General features: G+C 34.7%; 1 protein-coding gene across 1 annotated transcript in view; it reads left to right on the top strand.

Annotated features, from left to right (window-relative positions):
* Positions 1-18,894, top strand: part of HPSE2 (heparanase 2 (inactive)) — an 841,015-nt gene that overhangs the window by 166,406 nt on the left and 655,715 nt on the right. The window lies entirely within an intron of this gene.

The following is an 18,894-nucleotide window of genomic DNA, read 5'->3' as shown; positions in this document are numbered from 1 at the left end:
GAAATGGATACATTTCTAGAAACATCAGTCTATCAAAACTGAATTATGAAGGGATAAAAAATCTGGACAGATCAATAATGGGTAAAGAAATTGAATCAGTAATCAAAAACCTCCTAAAAAATAAAAGTTTCAGTACCAGATGGCTTCTTTGATAAATTCTACCAAATACTTAAAGAAAAATTAATACCAATCTTTTCAAACTCTTCCAAAAAATTGTATAGGAGGGAACACTTCCAAGCCCACTTTATGAGGCAATACCTTTATACCAAAGCTATGGAAGACAAGAAACAGAAAACTATAGGCCAATATTTTTGATGAACATAGATGCAAAGATCTTCAGCAAAATATTGGCAAACTGGATTAAAGAAAATATTAGGATAATACACCAAACCAAGTGGGATTTATCTCTGTGACAAAAAGACAATTCAGTATACAAATATCAAGTAATATGATATACCTCATTAACAGAATGAAGAATAAAAGTCATGTGATCATCTCAAAAGATGTAGACAAAGCATTTGACAAATTTCAACATCCTTTGATAATATAAATTCTCATAAAACTGAGAAAAGAAGGAAAGTATCTCAACATACTGAATGCTGTGTATGAAAACCTCACATTTAATACGATACTTAATGTTGAAAAACTGTGAACGTTTTTCTCTAAGGTTGGAAGTAAGGCATAATGCCCATTCTCATCTCTTCTATTTAACATTGTACTGGAAGACCTAGCCAAAACAAATAGGCAAGAAAATGAAAAGTTATGCAAATGAGAAAGGAAGAAGTAAAAATTATCTTTATTGGCAGATGTCATGATTTTATATGTAGAAAAACATAAGGACTCCACCAAAAACTTTTAGAACTAACAAATTTAGTAAAGTTATAGGATGCAAAATCCACATATAATAGTCACTTTTGTTTCCATACATTAACAACTATACAAAAGGTTATTAAGAAGAAAATTCCATTTATCATAGCTTCAAAAAAAATAGTTATAAACTTAGGAAGTAAAAAACTTGTACACTGAAAACTACAAAACATTGTTGAATGTTTTGTAGTCACAAATAAATAGGGAGATATTCCATGTTCATAGATTGGAAGACTTTTAATATTATTAAAATGTCCACACTACCCAAAGAAATCTATAGATCCAGTTGTGTCTCTATCAATCTCAATAGCATTTTTTTTTTTTTGCAAAAATAGAAAAAACTATTCCAAAATCCATGTGGAACCACAAAGGATCCTAAGTAGCCAAAACAATCTTGAAAAAAAAACACATTTCCTGAGTTCAAAATGTATTATTATAAAACTAATTAAAACAGTATGATACTTGATAGAGATAGACAAATATACCAAGGGTATGGAATTGAGAGCTCAGAAACAGATCCAATTAACTAATATATAATCAACTGACCTTTAAATTACTGTGTCAAGGATGTACAATGGGAACATAATGGTCTATTCAACAAATGGTATTGGGAAAACTGGATATCCATATGGAAAATGATGAAATTGGACCCTTTTCTTAGACCATGCACAAAAATAAACTCAAAGTAGATTAAGATTTTAACTCTAAGACCTCAAACTCCATAACTGTGAGAAGAAAACAGGAGGAAAGCTTCATAATGTTGGCCTTGACAATGATTTAGATATGACACCAAATGCATGGATAATAAAAGTTTAAATAAAGTAGGACTACATCAAACTGAAAGGCATCATTGCAACAAAGAAAACAAGAGAATAAAAAGGTAATCTATGAAGTAGGAGAAAATATTTGCAAACTATATATCTGATAAGTGTTTAATATCTAAAATATCTAAGGAACCCCTACAACTCAATGGCAGAAACTCAGTAACCTAATTAGAAAATGGACCAAGAACTTGAATAGAAAATTCTTACAAGAAAATATACAAATGGCCAACAGGTATATGAAAAGATACTCAGTATCATTAATCATCAGTGAAATACAAATCAAACAATGAGATACCACCGCATACTTGTTAGGATGATCATTATAAACAAACAAACAATAGTTAAAAAATTTCTGTGAGGAAGAAAAAAATCATTTTACTATAAGGCCATATGCCCTAGAATGTTCATCACAGCTCAATTCATAAACATAAAGATGTGGAATCAACCCAAATGCCCATCAACAGATTAATGGATTACTAAACTGTGGTGTATGTATCCCATGGAGTAGTGCTACTATTTAGCCATAAACAAGATGGAGTCTTTACATCTTTTATATTAACTTAGATGGAGTTTAAGAGTATTTTACTTAGTAAAATACCCACAAGCGAGTATCCAATGTACTCAATTCTAATATGAAACCAGTAGATGAAGAAATACATACCCACATAAGGAAAAACACAAACTCAAGTGGGAGGGAGGGGAGAAAAGGAAGGTGGGAGAGAGATTGGTGTGCTCTCAACTAACAGGCACAATGTAAGGATACATGGCACACCTCTTGGGGACAGGGCATAACTACCATAGGGACCTTACCTAACAAACACAAACATTGTAACCTAATCATTTGTAGACTCATAATAATCTGAAAAAACAAAAAAGTGTTAGTGCCTAAGAGGGAAGGGGAGAGGAAAGAAAACAATTATTTTTGTAGCATACTCTTAAATATTCTTTAAAACTGGAAAAAAGCACTTCTTTCCCAAAGATGTAGTAACCTCAAACGTAAGATATCACCTAAGCCAATAAGGACATCTAAAATATATAGAGTGATTTGATAACTGAGAGGTCTAACTCTCTTGACTTGATTGCAGTATTGGCTGTCAGCCAAAACATCCTACTATGTTACCTTATGGCCTTTTTGGGTAGCTATTTGCAATATTCACAGGAGATGGCCTAAATATTTAAAGGATTACTGAGATCTAGGTTGGCTCTAGAGCTTTCTTAACACTTAGTTGGACAACATTTCTAGCTTCCCAACTGGTCATAAGAATCTATCTGGAACTCAGAGGTATCAGAATCAATTGAGGTCTATGGTCCTGCATTTTGCTCCGACTGGGTTTAGAGAATACTCTCAGGAAAATACTGGCTTCATAGAATGAGTTGGGAAGTATTCCCTCTTTGTTGTCTACTGAAAGAGTTTGTGAAAAAGTATTTCATTGTAAATGTTTAACAAGATTTGCCAGTAAAGCCAGCTGAGTCTGGGCTTTCATTTATTTATTTATTTTTTCAAAGACATTTTTATTTATTTATTTATTTTATTAAATCATAGCTGTGTACATTAATGCGATCATGGGGCACCATACACTGGTTTTATAGACAGTTTGACACATTTTCATCACACTGGTTAACATAGCCTTCCTGGCATTTTCTTAGTTATTGTGCATCTTACAAGGGTATATATGAAACGTGGTAAATGTAGAATGTAAATGTCTTAACACAATAAAGAAAATGGGCTTTTCTTTAGAGTGAAGATTTTTAATTATTTAGTCTTTACTCATTATAGGTTTATTTAATTTTCTTTTTTTGTCTTCTTGAGTCAAGTTTGGTAATTTGTCTTCCTAGGAATTTGTTTATTTCATTCAAGTTGTCTAATTTATTGGTATAATTTTTTTTCACAATATTCCCTCATAGGTCTAAAATTTCTGTAGGATCAGTGGTAATGTGTCCTCTATCATTCTTGACTTTGGTGATCTTGACTCCTCCCTCTCCCCATTTCTCCTCTGTGTTTTTTTAGTGGACTTTGTTAAAAGTTTGACTTTTTTTCATCATTTAAGAGAGGTATTGTTTTGATTTTATTTATTTTCTCTATTGCTTTTCTATTTTTTTACTTAACTGAATTACTTGCTAACCTTTATTTTTTCTGTTCTTCTCTTTGCTTGGGTTGAGTTTACACTTCTTTCTAGATTCCTAAAGTGGAAACTTAGGTTACAGATTTCAGATCTTTTTCTTTTTCTATACAGGCATTTAAACTATAAATTCTCCTCTAAATATTGCTTAGCTAAAAATGCGTAAATTTACTGCTGATTATTTTTACTTCAGAAGACATAGTAGCAGTTTGTAATCTTGGTTTGGCAGAGACTATCCAGGTATTTGTTCTGTTTGGACATTGGGGTTGAATATTTACTGCGCTGCCAAAGCGATAATCTTTAGGGGCATATACACTGTTGCTGAGAATTCTGTTTTGCCCCAAACATGTTTCCTCCAGAAAAGTCTTACAAAACCATTTTTTTCAGCTGTTTGCCTATACTTGATTGTTTTATGCCCTCCATTTGTGGTTTTCTGTGATTTCTCGTTTTACAGTTCTGTTGTTTTCCGTGATAATGTTGAAGCTGAATTGATGAGAGGAGGAAGGAAATAGTATTCCAAATGATGAAGGGCACTGGAAGTTAGAAGACTTGGATTTTGTTGCTAACATCACAATTCATAAGGGTCAGACATATGCTTTGGAGGAACAAGGTGATTTGCTTTCAGAGGTGTCGGAAGTCATTTTTCACACTTCCTGCTTCCCACCCACTTTTGTCTGGTTAATACCCACTCACTCTTCAAACCATGGCTTAGTTATTTTTTCTAGAATTCTCTGAGCCTTTGTACTTGGTTAGACCCCCTCTCTAATAACATCCTGTCTTAATTCTATCATAGTAGCAATTACCGCACTGTAGTGTATGCTTGCTTATTTTTCTGTTGCCTGTGTTCTTTAAAGACAGGGCCCAACTTTGGTTCATAGTATATCCAATACCTGAAAATATTTGATATTCATGTTGAGTGAAAAGACTTGATTTCTAAAATTTATAAGTTATAGCTTTTTTTCCTTGTATGGTTTTTATTCACGAACATAAATTTGTTTTTCACATCCTTGCTGGAAAGCAGAGTTTGTTAGAAGGAAGAGAAGGGTATTTTGGGAGGCAGTACCAAAGGTGAACTGGGAAAGGGAAAATGGCCACACTGAAGGCAAACTGCACTGATCTAATATTTCAGATAGCAAAGCTCCATTTGCCTCTGGGCTTAACATGGTTTTTCATAATTCTGTCGTTTGATAACACTGTACCATTTTTATATTATCTTCAATGATGAAGAAAAAGAATATATTGTTAATTTGGTGACGTCACAAAATAAGCTAGTGACCTTTTACCAGGGAGAAACATGTTCAGATTTAAAATGATCTGACAAACTGAGGAAATGGAAAGATTAAAAGAAGGAAATTTAAGTTTGGTATAATTACTTTAGAAGACAAGTAGATTAGGATGGCTTCAGGTTCTAGGAAAAGTACTAATGTCTGTAATAAGCTTTAAGCATGAGATTAATAGCAGAAACAGGAAAAGAAGAAAACTTTCTCTATATTCTTTCTAAGGAGAGATATAATTCTATAATTAAAATCCAGACTTAACACATTCTTATGCATAAGGAGTGCTTTATGCAACATTTCCTTTTGGTTTTCTTTACTCTAAAATAATTTTGAGTAAGAAATTCTTATAATAATAATACTTCATGTTTGTGTATCACTTTAAGTTTCTTTTGGTTTACAAAATATAACTTTAGAATAATAACATTTGTACTTTGTTTCATAATGTGCAAGACTATCTTTTTTTCTTTAAAAACTATGAAAGAAGTTCATGTTGGTTGGAGAAAATTGCAGCTGTATAATGCATACATGTAAAAAATATATATGAAGTATAAGATTCCCCCACACTCTCCACCCATGTTCTCTAATCCTACTTTTCTGGAATAAATACAATTAACAGATCCGTCTCTATTTTCCAGACCTTTTCTTATTCATATATAAACATATTTATGTATGTATATATATAACATATGTAACAAATGTATAAATACAGAATGTCTAAATATAAGCTCACATTTATTCATCATTAATTTATTTAATAATTATTTTTATCTATATCTTTGTACATGTGCTTTTATGAAATTGTGATAGTATTTCTGATTGATAGTTTACTAGTAGTAAAATTGATAAAGATTATTCACATTTTAAATGTTACAAGTAAATTGCCTACTTAATGGTTTATACTCCCTCCAACTATGAAATTTAGTATCCTTTTCCCCAAATGCTTGCCAACATTGGGTATTATTAATCTTTTTTTCCCCTGATCTCTAATGAGATTGAGTATGTTGTATTTCTTCTGCAAATAGCCTATGTATGCCATTGTCAATTTTTCTTTTTTTAAAAGTATGTATGTATATATATAAGAGATGGTGTCTTGCTCTGTTGTACAGGCTGGAGTGCAATGGCATGATTATAGCTCATTGCAGCCTATAGCTCTTGGGTTTTGTATCCTTCTGCCTCAGCCTCTTGAGTAGCTAGAGCTACAGGCATTTTCCACTGTGCCCAGCTAATTCTCTTTTTCATTTTTTTAGACGCAGGGGTTTGTTATGTTGTCCAGGATAGTCTCTAACTCCTGGCCTCAAGCTATCCTCCCACCCCAGCCTCCGAAATAGTTGGAATCACAGGTGTGAGCCTCTCTGCTTAGCTCTATTCTTCATAATAATTTGTTAAGTTTTGGATTATTAAGAATATTAATATTTTGTTAAATATTTGTTACAAATATTTTCTCTCAGTCTAACATTTATCTTTTAATTTTGTTTATAGTATATCTTCCAAAAAATCCATTTTTTTCAAATCTCTTAAGATTTTTCATATGTGTTCTCATGTAATTCAGAAAACAAATCTATGAAGATAAGAATTCCTATCATAATCTTACAGATAAGCTAACTGAGGTTCATAGAGCTTCAGTGACTTATCCAAGGAAGAAGGGCACATCTAGGCCTATACTGCTAGTAATGCACACTGTGACAAGGGAAACTCTATGGTGTAGATGAATAGGTTAGGGAGCCACAGATCAAAGAAGGCTTTTGTACCACCCTTTCCCTTCCAGACTGATTGCTCCTCAAAGCCCAGCCATTGGTTAATAGTCTTTAAGGAGGCTATACCTAAAAGCAGCAGTAATAGTTTTGCAATGGCCTCTAGATGGTTCTGGTGATATGAGGTGTTTGTAACTTCTTTGGCTTGAATTTGACACCCATTTCCCTTCCTTGCCTCTCCCTGCCAACTTTGTTTTATGGTTCTTGGCTCAGATCTTGGATATTAACTTTGCTTATTTTGTGATTTCTGGCTCTGGTCACTGGCTGTGCCTATGGACAGATTACTGGCTCTAATCTCAGTGAATCTCCTGGTTCCAGACCTAAGGCTTTGGCCCTGGTGAAGGCCTGGTGCTGACACTGGTCTCTTAGGCCTTCTATAATAGAGTTGTAGAGATTTGGGAAAAATGCAACAGAAAAACACTATTTTAAAGTGCCCTTAAAATGTTGCGGATTTAGCTACTGGATACCAAATATCCGTGAACAAGAAGGAAAAATTTGGGAGACTGGTACATTTTATTCTTCTGTCTGACTGGAAAGAACTAGTTAAAGACTGTTTACTCTCTCAGCATGAATTAAAGTCATAAATTCTTCTTAATCATTCTATCCCCTGGAGTTGGAGAAGAGCAGGGAGACTGAAAGAAATTGGCATGTACCTCCTAGCCAATCTGAAATCTTGAAAGGAAAGCATAAAGGAGTTATCGTCAAATAAGAAGAACAAGGTACAGAACATTGTGTATAGTTTAGCCCTATTATAAAATAAAGTACTACCTTAGAATGTTATATTGATTACGATTCTAACATATAAGCAGCAAAAAACAATTCTGGCTAACTGAATAGAAAACCTCTTAGTAGAGATTTTTGAGGCAAATTGATAGAAGTCTTGGAGCAGTTGCTTTCCCTACCCATTTCTCCCTCCCTGTGCCCCCCTGTCCTCCTTACCACTACCACAAGCTTACTATAGTCACGTACAATCACTGTCTGATTCCCAACTATGGGGAAAAGCCAATATTTTCTCCCTAATGCTTCTCAGTAGATGGAAATTTCTTACTTGTAAGTTTATTTCTATTAACAAACCCTTTTATTTGTAAGCTCTTTATGTATAATATCTTATTTAATCCTTGTAACAACTCTACTTACAGGTAGGGAACGTGAGATGCAGAGAGCTTTTGTAATTTGCCCATGCTCACACAGCCAGTAAGTGGTAGAGAAGGTGGTTCCATAGTCTATGCTCTTAATTGTCTTAACTACTATACTGTGCTATACTGTCCCTCTTAGGTGAAAATATGGCAGAGGGTGAATATTTCCTTTAACAATGGCTAACATTTATTGAGTGTTTATTATATTCCAGGATATGTACTACATATTTACATGTAAAATGTTACTTAGTCTTTATGAAAGTCTTTCTTTTGTTAGATACTATTAATATCTTTATTTTACAGATAGAAAATTTAGAATTTAGAAAGATAAAATAAGTAAGTGCCATTACAATCAGTAATGGCAATGCTGAAATTTAAGCATAGATATGTGTAATGCCAGAAACTATTAAACATATATTAACTAACCTGCTATACTGATCAAAACCAAACCCTACCTATTTTGTCTTCTAAATAAATCTATCATTATAAAATCAGATATTGAAAGGTCACTTTTCAGAAATTTCTGAGAGTGTAACAGGAATACATACATATCACTTGAGGTATTAGTACAGGGACATTTTGTTGTAACGCACAGCATTCTGGGCCATGTGGGAGATGGGGCACTAGAGTCTGAGAACTGCTGCAACTCATTATGTGACCTTGCGTAAATTAGTTCTCTTGTCTGGATTGAAAATTTATCTATGGAATTAATGCATAATATCAAATAATCTCATTGGAACTTTCTGATTCTAATGCTGCAGGTAGATTACATAGAGGAGATGTTGGACTATCTTGGAGTTCTATTTTGCCTGGCTGTTCAGTTTGATTTCATGCTATCTGGGCTTTTTTGGGATTCTTTTCCAATTTGATGGATTCCCTTTGCCAGGGAAGGCAGGTTTCCTTCCTTCATAAGTTCCTCCTGCCATTATTACTCTGTATTTGGTGTGTCACCCCTTCCTCTCAACATCCGGATTTTTTTCTCTGCAGGACTATGCAGAGAGCCATCCCAGTTTACCTCTTCTGTAAACCATCACCCCAGTTCTAAGCCTTCTTAGATTAATTGTCATCTGTGCCTGTTAACAGATACTTATTTACCTTTAGTTCTTTAGTGTTACCTATTTTTTATAAAAATTTAAGCATTAGAAACTTAAACTTTTTAATAACATGGTTGAATCTACACATAAAATTATTTACCTTAATATATGCCTCAAGGACATTCTTTCATGCCCACATTATCTTTTTATTGTGTTTTTCTGTGGTTTATTTTCCATATTTTGCTATCTTTGTAATACTTGTCTTTCTTTTTGAATGATTCCTGTCTTTTATCCATGAGTTTCGTTGTTTTCTTTTTTATTATGAGGAAGTGAGGGGTTGCATTATATTATTGATTTTTATGGCACTTTTCTAATTTTGTTCTTGTTAGGCAAGAAGTATTTTTTTTCACTATATTGTTGAGAGTTGAGATTTTCCCTCATACAATTTCTCTAAGCTTTTATTTTTCTTTATGGTATTCCATATTGTCATAAATTTTCAGATATGTTGAATTATATGAAGTGTTTAGGATAATTATATTACTCTTTTATGTGTCTCTTATGCATCTACAGCGGTTCTCAACCTGTGGGTCATAACTTGCAAGAACTGTATTAAAGGGCTGCAGCATTAGAAAGGTTGAGAACCACTGATCTGCAACTAGATTGTAGTTTTTAAGGTCTGGATCAAAGCTGTAGTACCAGCTCCTGGCCCAGTGCCTTTATCTAGGTATAGGCCCTTCATTGAAAACTCTGTGAAAGGTGCTTGTCAAAACATAGTTCTAAGTTTTAAACTGCTCTTCTTATTGTATTTTTTTCCATCCAACTCTTTTTCTTCTTTCAAAATGACACATGACTTTGTTGTTTCCAGAAAATAAGTTTACTAATGTAGAGATATTAATTTATTTGGATGGAAATGTAGTTGTTTTCATTTAAAAAGAGAGAGAAAAGTACTGATGTCTGTATTAGCCTTTATCATCACCAAAGGATAGCACTAGTAGATGCTTGAAAATATTTGTGATCACTAAGAAACTACCCTTCTTTGTGCCCATGAGAATGAAATGAAATATATAAAAAGAACAGGCAAGTAGAAAATTCTTGACAGTTTAAAAATGGGGAGGGAATTTATTTTAGATATATATTTCTTTAGACTGCTAGGCATCTGATGATCCTGAGAATGAAAAGTTCACCACAGTATCCCATATAATGGAACACTTCAGCTTTTAAAAAAATCTACTCATAAGGAGTAAGCACTACATGAGACTGTTGCTATATCTGCTGTGCAATTCTGGAACTGAAATGTAGATAATGGTCTTTATGGGTATAAAATAGGATTGGTAAACTATGGCCCATGGGCCATATATGGCCTGCTATCTGTTTAGTCTGCAGACTAAGAATGGTTTTAACATTTTTAAATGTTTGAAAAAAAAATCAAAGGAAGGATAATATTTCATGATGTGAAAAGTATATGAAATCCAAATTTCAGTATTCATAAATTGGAACACAGCCATGCTCATTTGTTTACATATTGTCTATGGTTGCTTTTATGCTACAGTGATGGAGTTGAGTAGTTGTAACATAGCCCATATGGCCCACAAAGCCTAAAATAATTACTATCTGGTCTTTTACAGAAAAAGAGAAGAGGCTCCTCCTCCAAAAAGACATGGGGGAAGACCGAGACAGAATTCTTTTCCTGCTACCTTTTATTTCTTCCCTTGTCATCCTATTCTAAAATAAGCTAGCTTCTCATGTCTCCTTCAAACATCCTTGCCTGTCTGTACCCACATATTCACAAACATATTATATGTTTGTGAAAGAAAGAAATTCAAAGTCTTTCATTATTAGGAGAGTTTGTGGTTGTTTCTAATTTTTAAAATTATATTTTCCTTTATTACTTTAAATCTGGAGTTTGAACTATCTGGGAAAGAACTGAGGATCTCAGTATACAGAGTCTTCATTTGGCAACAGCTAAAGGTAGTGCTAAAACTAGTCAAGAGGGCTGAGACTGAAAATGAAGCTTAGTTGGCCTGTATTGGGAAATTTGGGCCAGATCTAACAGTTTGAGTGCCATTTTGACCACTGTACTGGGAATCCTGTTTTGTTCCACAGTATGGAAAACATTTAGGGGTTAAACTCCAAACATTGAATTCTTTATGAGGAAATAACAACACAAAACCAGAGGCTCAATTTGAAGGAGAAGCTGACACTGATTCAAACAAGATTTCATTAACTAATTTGGGGAGCATTTTAAGTTCTTCTGAGCTATACAATCCCCCCTTTTTCTCATCTCTACTGGCACTCTGAGAATCAGATCACCTGGGGAAAGCAAATTTAAAAAATTCCAGATGGTGTGTGCGATGCTCCAGCTGTGGAGAATCTCTCCCAGTCAGGCAATCTGCCTTTCTGCCGGAACCCTCTGAAACTGTGCTGCCCATTTGTCATGCTTCTCCAATTGCAGCCTTCTGGATAGCTTCTCTTTGCCTTGTCTGACTCTTCCTTTCCAGTTTTTATCATCCTGCTCCATGAGCTAATGTAGTAACATCTCTTCATTGGCTATAAATCTATACAAGAACCTGATATAAAATATGGTTTTGTGAAGGAAAATTGGAAAACATCTGTTTTTCACCCATAAGATTCAGTGTTCACTTGTCTCATATGACGACGTGACTATTTCTACATGTGTGAAAGAGAAAAGAAACAGGAAGAGAGGGAGGGAAAGGCTAGCATGAGGGTGAGCAAGAAAGAATTCATGCATGTGTTTTTGAAGCCAGCTGGACAAAATAAGTTCATTTCCATGTCAGCTTGATTAGAATCCTTGGTTAATGTTGGGAAAGGTCAGTCTTACTGACTTGAATGACCTTGATGGGGCTACCAAAGAAGTGATTTCTTCTGGATTGGTCCTGGCTGTTTCCTTGATGACAAGCTGGAGTTATTTCCATTGTACAGTGGCAAGGCCTAAAAGCTTATTGGTGTTTTTTTTTTTTTTTCTGTCTTGAGAGGCTTCAGGTGGGTCCAAACCTCAAATAATTATTATTTATTCCTCCCGTCAACTGAAGCATCACACCCTTAGACTCTTCATTCTCCCCTCACCCCCTATCCAGTCTTCATCAGTCTTGTGAATTTAATTGTTTTAGATTCTACATATAAGTGAGAACATGAGGTGTTTTTCTAGGTCTGGCTTATTTCACTTAAAATACTGCCCTATAGTTTCATCCATGGTGTCACAAATGACATAATTCTTTTATAAAGCTCAATCATACCCATTGTGTATATATACCACATTTTTTCTTTATCCATTCATTGACTGATGGACATTGGATTGATTCCATACTTGGCTTTTGTGAATAATGCTGCAATAAAAATGGGGGAGGAGATATCTGTTTGATATACTGATTTCAAACAGTTTGTATATATAATCAGAAGTAGTATTGCTGGATCACATGGTAGTTCTATCTTTAGTTTATAGAGGAATATACATTCTGTTTTCCATAATGTAACAGTATAGTACCTAAGGGCTTCCTTTTATCCACATCCTGACCAATACTTACTATCTTTCATTTTCTTGGTAATAGCCATTCTAACAGGTATGAGGTGGTATCTCATTATGTTTTCAATTTACATTTCTCTAATGTAATATTAAGCACCATTGTGTGTACCCGTTGGTCATGTTTATGTCTTCTTTTGAGAAATGTCTAGTCAGGGCCTTTCCCCATTTATTAATAGGTTGTTTGTTTCTTGCTATTGAGTTGTTTGAGTTCCTTAGGTATTTTGAATATTAACTTCTTATCAGATGTATGGCTTACAAATATTTTTCTCTGAATCTCTTCACTCTGTTGATTGTTTCATTTGCTGTATAGAAGCTAGGAATTTTGATATAATCCCATTTGCATTTTTGTTTTTGTTGCCTGTGCTTTTGGATCAAATTCAAAAATTCATTGCTCAGATTAATGTTGCATTGTTTTTTCTCCTAGGTTTTTTTCTAGTAGTTTTACAATTTTGCTTGTGGATATCCTATTTACCCAACACTTTATTGAAGGAACTATTCTCTTCACATTGTATATTCTTAGCACCTTTGTTGAAAATTATAAATGCATGGGTTTGTTTTGGGCTTTCTATTCCATTCCAATTATTGATGTGGTTATTTTTTATGCCAATAGCATGCTATTTTAATTGCCCATAGATTCATAATATGATTTAAAGTCTGGTAGCGTGATGCCACTAGCTTTTTCACTCAATTTTGCCTTTGCTATTCAGAGATATTTTATGGTTCTATAAGTATTAGGGATTGTTTTTCTCTTCCTGTAAAGAATGTCATTGGAATTTTTATAGGGATTGAATTGAATCTATAGATGCCTTTGAGTAGTGTGGACATTTTAACAATATTAATTCTTCAAATCTGTGAACATGGAATATCTTTCTATATATTTGTGTCTCATTTAATCTTTTCTTTTTTTTTTTTTTTTGCAGTTTTTTGGCCGGGGCTGGGTTCGAACCTACCACTCTCAGCATATGGGGCCAGTGTCCTACTCCTTGAGCCACAGGTGCTGCCCCTCATTTAATCTTTTAAATCAAAATTTTGTATATAGATCTTTCACTTCCTTGGTTAGATTTATTTCTAAGTGTTTTATTTTTTGTAGCTAGTGTACAAGGATTGTTTCCTTATTTTTTATAGTTTGTTGTTTTCTGTGCTGATTTTGTATCCTTCAATTTTACTGTAAGTGTTTATTAATTTTGACAGTTTTTTGATTCAGTCTTTAAGGTTTTCTCTATGTAAGATGATGTCATCAGCAACCAGTCATGATTTTACTTCTTCCTTTTATTTTTCTCTTTGCTAATTACTTAGGCAATGATTTCTAATACTATGTTGAATAGAGTTACTAGGAGTAGGCATCCTTGTTTTGTTCTTAATCTCAGGGGGTAAGCTTTCAACTTTTCACCATTGAGTTTGTTAGCTGTTGGCTTGTCATATGTGGCTTTTACTGTGCTGAAGTACATTCTTTCTCTACCTAATCTCTTGAGAGTTTTTTATCATGAAAGAATGCTGAGTTTTGTCAAAAAATTTATTTCTATTTAATGAAGTGGTCATATAGTTTTTGTCTTTTATTCTGTTAATGTGTTGTATCACATTTATAGACTTGCATGTGTAGAATCATCTTTGTATCCCTGGGATGAATCCCACTTGATCATGGCAAATGATTCTTTTTTTTTTTAATTTATTCATGGGTCTTTTTTATCTGGAGACAGGGTCTCACTATGTTGCCTAGGCTGACCCTGACTCCTGGAGTGTCCTTTTGCCTCAGTTTCTTGAGTCTCTGGGATTATGGACATATATGGCTGAATGATTCCTTTCTTGTGCTATTGAATTTGCTTTGTTATTACCGTATTTTGTTGAGGATTTTTGCATTGACATTTATTAGGTATATTGAAAGCTGTGGCTTTTTGTTGATAGAAATTTTTAAAATACTGATTTGATCTCTTTACTCATTATTGATTTGAGCAGATTTTCTATTTTTTAAGAGTCAGTCTTGGTAAGTTTTACGTTTCTAGGAATTTGTTCATTTTTCTGGGTTATATAATTTGTTGGTATATAATTGTTTAATCTCTTATGATCTTTTGTATTTTTATGATAGTACTTGTGATTTCTCCACTTTAATTTATAATTTTATTTATTTGTGTCTTCTCTTTTTTTAGTTTAGGTAAGGGCTTGCCAATTTTGTTTATCTTTTCAAAAAGCCAGCTCTTGTTTTTATTGACTTTTTCTACTGTTTTTCTAGTATCTACTTCATTTATTTATGTTCTAATCTTGGTTATTTCTTTACGGCTGTTAACTTTGTTTTTTTTTTTTCTTCTTTTTCTAGTTCCTTGAAGTATAACATTAGGTTGAGATCTTTCTTCTTTTTTTAATGTGGCATTTATTATTCTAAATTTCCTTCTTAGAATTGCTTTTGCTACATCCCATATATTTTGGTATGCTGTGCATTCATTTTTGTTAGACTTTAGATATTTTTTTACCTCCCTTTTGATTTCTTCTTTGACCCGGGGTGGTTGTTATGGTTAATTTTAGGATGTAAACTTGACTGGATTAAGGAATAGCTAGAGAATTGAACTACTTCTGCATGTGCATGTGAGGGTGTTTCCAGAGGAGATTGGTAGGGGCAGAGTGGGGAAGATTTGCCCTTCATCCAGGCAAGCACCATCTAGTCAGCTGTAACTCCAGATAGAACAAAAAAGGCAAAAAAAGGTCATTCATTCATATTCTCCTCCCACCCCCCATTCTGTTTCTCTCTCCCCTTCTCTCTCTCTCCTATGGAGCTGAGATACTTTTTCCCTGACATCAGAACTTAAACCCTCTGGCCTTTGGACCCCAGAACTAACGCCAGCATCCCTTTTAGGTTTTCAGGTCCTTGGCCTTAGACTAAGAATTACATCACCAGCTTCCCTGGTTCTAAGGATTTTAGACTTGAACTGAGTCACGCTATAGGCATTCCAGAAACTCCAGCTTGCAGATGGTCTGTTCTGGGACTTCCCAGCCTCCATCATTTCATGAGCCAAATTACCCTAATAAATCTCTTCTAATCTATCTATATGTCTGTCTGTCTGCCTTTCCACCCATCCATCCATCCATCCATCCATCCTATTCCTTATGTCTCTCTGGGGAATTTTTTTTTAAGACAGAGTCTCAAGCTGTCACCCTTGATACTGAGTGCTATGGCGTCATAGCTCACAGCAACCTTAAACTCATGGGCTTAAGTGATTCTCTTGCTTCAGCCTTCCAAGTAGCTGGGACTACAGGCACCTGCCACAACACCTGGCTTTTTTTTGTTGCAGTTGTCATTGTATTTAGCAGGCCAGGGCTGGGTTTGAACCTGCTAGCCCTGGTGTATGTGGCTGGCACCCTAATTGCTGTGCTATGGGTGCCAAGCGTCTCTGGGGAAGTCTTACTAATACACTTGTTCAGGAGCATGTTTTTAATTTCCACATATTTGTGAATTTTTCAAGATTTCACCTGTTATTGATTTCTAGTTTCATGCCATTTTGGTTAGAAAGGATAATTGATATGCTTTCAATTTTCTTAAATTTATTTTGACTTGCTTTGTAGCCTAATATTTGATCTATCCTGGGGAATGTTCACATGTGCTTGAGAAGAATGTGTGTTCTATTGATTTTGGCTGGAATGTTCTATGTATGTCCATTTAGTTTAAAGTATATTTCAAGTTCAACATTTCCTTATTAATTTTCAGTCTGAATGATCTGATCATTGTTGAAAGTTAGATATTGAAGTTCCCTCCTGCTATTATATTTCAATAATCTTTCTCCCTAGTTGGGTCTTAGGGTAGGGTGAGTGGCTAGATCTGGAGGTTAGCCATTTATAGATTCAAGCCAGGTAGAACTTGCCACCACTTCTGGGAGAAACTAGCTGAACTTTATGGGTGGGCTGTGCTATTAACTGTTATTTATTCGGGTGCTACTGCTGGCAGATACACAGAGCTACCACCAGGATCTGTATGCTGGTTAATGTGAGCTTTGACTTGTGGCTTTGTTTCTACCACTTAGGTGGTATAGCTTTGCCATTACCCCCTGTATTCCACATGAGATGGGACCAGAGTGAGATTTCAGGCAAGCATCTTGGAATGCTAGGGAAGCTGAATGTCTGCCTCCAGTTCTCTTTGCCCATTGTAGAAAACTTGAGCCCTGGGAAATCTCTCTATGTGACATTGTATTGATTTAGAATGCCACATGGTCAAAGTAAGACCATTTTTCTTACCCTTCTAATGTTGTTTTATGTATTATGAGCTACATGCAAGTATCTCAGGCTTACTGCTAAGTTTTGGGGTTTTCACAAAGGTATTCTTATCTGTGGATAATTGTTACTTTAACTGTATGTGGGGAGTTGCAAAGCCTGGGATCTCCTATTTTGTCATCTTGCTGATATGATGTCTCCAATTTTCATCTCTGAAACAGGTGTGTATGTGGGCATATGTGCAGGTGTGTATAAATTTGTGTGGGTACACTGAAGGATTAGAAAGAACGTCATTCCTTTTCTTAGATCTGTTTCTTAAAACTTCATGTCCCCCTCCTCCCTGAAGGAGTTCAGCGCAAGGAATGAAGAGACTTGACATAGATTATGTGTTTAGAGGACTGAGGAGCTCTGATGGAGTCCTTCTGAGCAAACCTTGGGTCCATAATTATTATCATAAAGCAGGAATAAATGGTTGAAAATTATTTATTAAAAAAATCAGTAAAAAGTGGGATGCGGAAAACAGCAGACAATATGTCTCCAACTTATTTTTGCAAAACCACAAACTTAAGCAAGTCCTTGCCTCCTATTATCAAGTGACCTTTGGAGACTAGAGAATCTTTTTGTTTGTTTGTTTGTTTGTTTTGATCCTTTTGGCCTGGTATTGTCATAGCACGTATGCTGCTCACATATCATTCTTGTAACTCTGCAGGTCTCTTTAGGCAGGAAACAAGTGTATGCTAAAGGTCAGGGTATGCAGAAAACAAGTTTAAATAAAAAAATTTTAGTATGGGGGATCAGGCACAATTTCTTCTACATCTTCTCCTTTCTTGTTTTTCAACATGATCATGTGGACCTAAGCAAACATCTCATTTTGTTTCTTCTACCTTTGAGTCAGGTGACACATCCATTGTCCAAGTGAGATAAAAATAATGAAGAAAAAGATCACAAAGACACCAATGCTCCCATTTTAACATTCAGTCCTGAAAACCAATGAGAAGTAGATAACACTGAAAATCTTTTTCCAAAGTGTCAAACACAGAATGTTGGTGGGTGGTTTGAGTGGCAATAGCCTATTCATGTAGCTGGTTAGATAAATCAGCTATGTCTTGAGCCATAGTGTCATTAAAGGAACTATGTAGGTGATTCTTAACCAGTTCCCAGAGATGCAGGAAACTGTTGTAAAGAACTGCTGTAACACAAATATTGGTGTTGTTAAAGTCATATTGGAGAGCAGTCCTTCTTTTAAGACTCATTGTTGCCAAGCCATTCAACAGCTGCCTCAAGGACACCAAGTCTTTGCATGACCTGATTGTCAATTTTAGCTTGTTTCATGAGTTCTTGGGTGCTGTTAGCCATCATGTTATCAACAAAATGAGCAGTTTGAACGGACTCAGTTAAGGCAGATATAGCCAGTGATGCAGATACAAGTAAAACAATAGTGGAAACCATGAAAGTGATAAGTCTCACAAAGGAACCTTTTTGGTCGTATCTTTTTCAGTATAACAATTAAGATATGTATGGTGGAGTCTGCTTGGCAGGGTTGCTTGCTAAAGCAACCTAGGCATCCCCTTTTCTTGTCATAATGAAAATAGTAGTGATGTTTAAAGTGGTAACATTATGGTGAGAAAAACAGTACTTAACCAAGCAGTAGAAATGAAAGAGTAGAAGAGTAAATTGTGTTATGAAATGAAAAAGAAGGGACTAATAAAAACACGTAAGAACCAGTAGGACATACAAGGGTTTCATAAGAAAAGTAAGTGGTTAAATTTACTGAGGACATGCCTGAGGCATGGGTGCAAATAGTACTTTGCCTCAAGGTTTAAGGGAAGAAAAGGAGAGTAACTCACCAAAGCTTAAATTAATAGGGTGAGCATAAACCATTTTGACAAACTTGCAGGACTAGGCCAGAGAGAGACATGTCCTTCTGAATAGCCTTGTTTGGAGTCCATTCAGCTTATGACTGAGACTGTCTTTCTGTTTTCTTTGTATATGAATGACACCTTCACTTGGAATAAAAATTTGTGATCACCATCATTTTCCCTAAAATTCTGTAATTCTCAGTTGTCTTGCATTTGGTATTGTTGAGAATTAATACAACTTTTGTTTAAATTTATATAATTTCTTTTCTTGCTTGGATGATTTTATGTTTA

The sequence above is a fragment of the Nycticebus coucang genome, chromosome 3 (genome assembly GCF_027406575.1).
Source record: "Nycticebus coucang isolate mNycCou1 chromosome 3, mNycCou1.pri, whole genome shotgun sequence".
In the NCBI taxonomy this organism is placed as follows: Eukaryota; Metazoa; Chordata; class Mammalia; order Primates; family Lorisidae; genus Nycticebus; species Nycticebus coucang.
This window is presented reverse-complemented; position numbering and strand designations above follow the sequence as displayed.